This window comes from Capsicum annuum, unplaced genomic scaffold (genome assembly GCF_002878395.1).
Source record: "Capsicum annuum cultivar UCD-10X-F1 unplaced genomic scaffold, UCD10Xv1.1 ctg80454, whole genome shotgun sequence".
In the NCBI taxonomy this organism is placed as follows: Eukaryota; Viridiplantae; Streptophyta; class Magnoliopsida; order Solanales; family Solanaceae; genus Capsicum; species Capsicum annuum.
Window position 1 is genome coordinate 167,320 of NW_025891100.1, and position 3,204 is coordinate 170,523.

The 3,204-nt window shown below is 35.8% G+C and overlaps 1 non-coding gene across 1 annotated transcript; it reads right to left on the reverse strand.

Annotated features, from left to right (window-relative positions):
* Nucleotides 1-2,660: 2,660 nt before the first annotated feature.
* LOC124895176 lies at nucleotides 2,661-2,767 on the reverse strand. The gene has a single exon (XR_007051554.1). It is a non-coding gene; the product is annotated as a small nucleolar RNA R71 (small nucleolar RNA).
* Nucleotides 2,768-3,204: the final 437 nt, after the last annotated feature.

Below are 3,204 nucleotides of genomic sequence, written 5' to 3' on the forward strand. Positions count from 1 at the left end.
CCAGCTGGAAGGGTGTCAATACTGTGCCACTAGTAAAGACAACTGCATAAGACCCTTTACGAGAATGGTAGGACTCTCTACTCGGAGGACAACCACCTTATCTAACGCTCTACTTTCAGGATAGATGTCTCAACCTACGCTAGCGATGTAGTTCTGGATCATAAGGATTGCTACCAGGAATCAAACACTCTACTCGCAGGATTGTTCCCATCCTTAGCTCGCTCGGTGCTGAATCCTACTCCCAGCTGAAAGACACTTAACCGATTCTTAAATGTACTCAACTGAACTAAATCTATGCTCACATTATGATACTTTATCAATATGGTGGAGTTCGTTTAATTTCGTTCTCTGATGGAGTATTTCTAAATGCCATTTATTTTTAAGATAAGCTTACTATTTTGGGCATACGTACCCCCAGCACACAATAGCATAAAGTAACACAAGATGGATAACTTATACACAACATGTCCATAGGCCATCATACGCAACACATAATTGAGGACTTCACACTTAGCAAATCAAATGGTTTTATTTCCTCATATGACCATCCAATCGAACACATGGGGAGCATGCTTTGGGTCCAAGCAAATACTATGTACAAACATCATAGTTACCTCAACAATTCATCATGGCATTCTATCATACACCCACAACACACCACAAATTCAAGGAAATCAACTATCCATAGGAACAAAACATGAATTTATCTTTTAAGACCTAATGAACCACAATGCATAGTTTTCTATTCTCTTATATATTTTGTCAAAAATATGGTAGAAATAAGTTAAGCATATGGATATGGCATGAAATCATAACTTGGATAAAAAACATGTCAAATACTTAATTCTTCTTCACATAGGCATTTTAGCAATCACCTTACATGCACCATTTAAGTCATAGTAACGCATCAAGAATGGTGTCAGCCTTAAGTAGAAAGTTAGCTTGGGAAAAAGATATCTGATGACGTTGGTGATACACCATCAGATCCCTGATATGGCATCAGCCACATCATTATCCTAAGATAGAACCTGAAGGCAACTGAAGCCTCTCTGATGCCATCTGTGATAGAGCATCAACTTCTTGACATACGTCAGCTTGGGCATCACCTATTCTGAACAATTTTATTAATTTTGTTATTTTATTTTCTTAATTAGGTTTTAGTATAAATAACATCTTTTTAGGGTTTTTGAAAAAAAAGAAAAACAGAAAATCACCTATCAAACATCAACTTTAAGAAGAGAGACGTATTTTTGCTTTATTTGATAAATTATTCTTTATTTTTGTATCAGCTATTTTTAGGGTTTCTACCTTGCAATTAAATTAGAGGAACTACTTGTTGTTTTCTACCCATTCATAAGTTTATCATTATAATCATGAATTTAACTTGTTATTTCCTTCATCAAATTATGAGCGACTAATTTCATAAGCCGAAGTTATGGGATCCATGAATTAGGGTTTGATATGATACTAGGTGTTTAACGGATTCAAAGAGTAGTAAAACATCTTGAGATTCTATTTTTTAAATAAAATTTAGTGGTTGCAAACATTAGGTTATGCCTTAGGTTTTATTTGCTTCTAACGAAGAAATAAGCTAGAGGACGTGAATTATCAACAGGGACGCAGAAGCTACCAACCTTTTGTTTAATGATTAATGCTGTAACTGGATTAATCTACCTGAGATAATAACCTATTGGACATAGATAAGTTATATAAGTTTGAGAGAATTAGATAATAAATTGTCTGGTGAGGTCGAGATATAAGTCAGATAGTATGATCGTCCGGGATATTCTGCTGTTCTACTCATTATGAGAATCTCTTGCATTACCTAGTATCTGTCAATTTCTGAAATCCTTGGTAAACATAACTATGGTTTTCCATTTATCTTGATTACAAACACTGAAGTATTAAAAGTGATATTTAACACATCGTGAACTTAAACCCCCATATTTAAGAAGTAGTAAACTACCAGTAAAATCTTTCGTAAACAAATTGAAGTTCACACCCTATTCCATGTGGTATTAGAACCCAACCTAGTTGGGTTTTATAATGACAATGATTGCTTACACCCATTCAAGAGTGTAATTTGAGCATTATCAAAAATGGCACCGTTGCCGGGGAATACGGTTGTAGAATAAAAATTTTGTGTGCAAAAATTTACTGATAGTTAAGTTTCCTTGATTTACGTTTGGTTGTTTTTTATTGTTCATTTGAAGAATCCCTATAGGTTACACTGAACACTACTCAATCCAAAACCTCGCTGCATGAGTAGAATGGTCTAACAACCACTATAATATGAGATTGATGATGATGATGATATCGATGGAGCAGGGGAAATAGGTACGATCATTCCCCCTCCATTAGAACCTGGAGTAAAGTTCAATATTACTAGCATAATGATTCAGCACTTAAAATTGAAGGGGTTGTTTGGAGGCCTTCATGGAGAAGACCCTAACCTACATCTGGTGAATTTTGTCACCATTTCAAAGTCCTTTGATAATCCGGGGGTAAGCCAGAGTGCTATCCATTTGAGGCTATTTTTGTTGTCCTTATCAGGAGAGGCTACATTATGGCTAAATGAGTTGACACCTGACTCTATAACCAACTGGAGAAAGTTGAGAGGAGCTTTCCTAGAAAGGTTCTTTCTGTCATCCAGAAGAGTGAAATTAAGAGATGAGATCAACAATTTCAGACAGTTTCCAAATGAGGATTTACATAAAACTTATGAGAGATTCAAGAAAAAGATGACCCAGTGTCCGAACCATAATATGATGGACATATATTTAATGGAGACTCTGTACAGAGCTTTTAACTCTGTGACGAAGACACTAGTAACGTTGCTAGAGGGTCATTTGTTGCTCTCTCATTTTAAGATGTTGCTAATATGCTGAATAGGATGACCAAATTAAGTAGGGCTTGGTACACTAGAGATTTTGTGGTGGCAAGTCCAACTATTCCTGTTGGAATGAATGATGAATAGTGCAAAAGAGATAAGGAGAAAGATCAAGACATAGCCCATCTTAAGACTCTAATAGACCTACTCACCAAGCACTTATTTTCAGGAAGAAAGGAATAGGAAAAAGCTATAATGATTCAGGATCGGGCTGATATGGAACTTGAAGAAGAAGTCAGCTACTTTGCTAATCAGGTGGGTTTTTGAGGCTTTAGCAAAGGGAATTAAGGTCAGAATGGGTATGGAAATCTTAA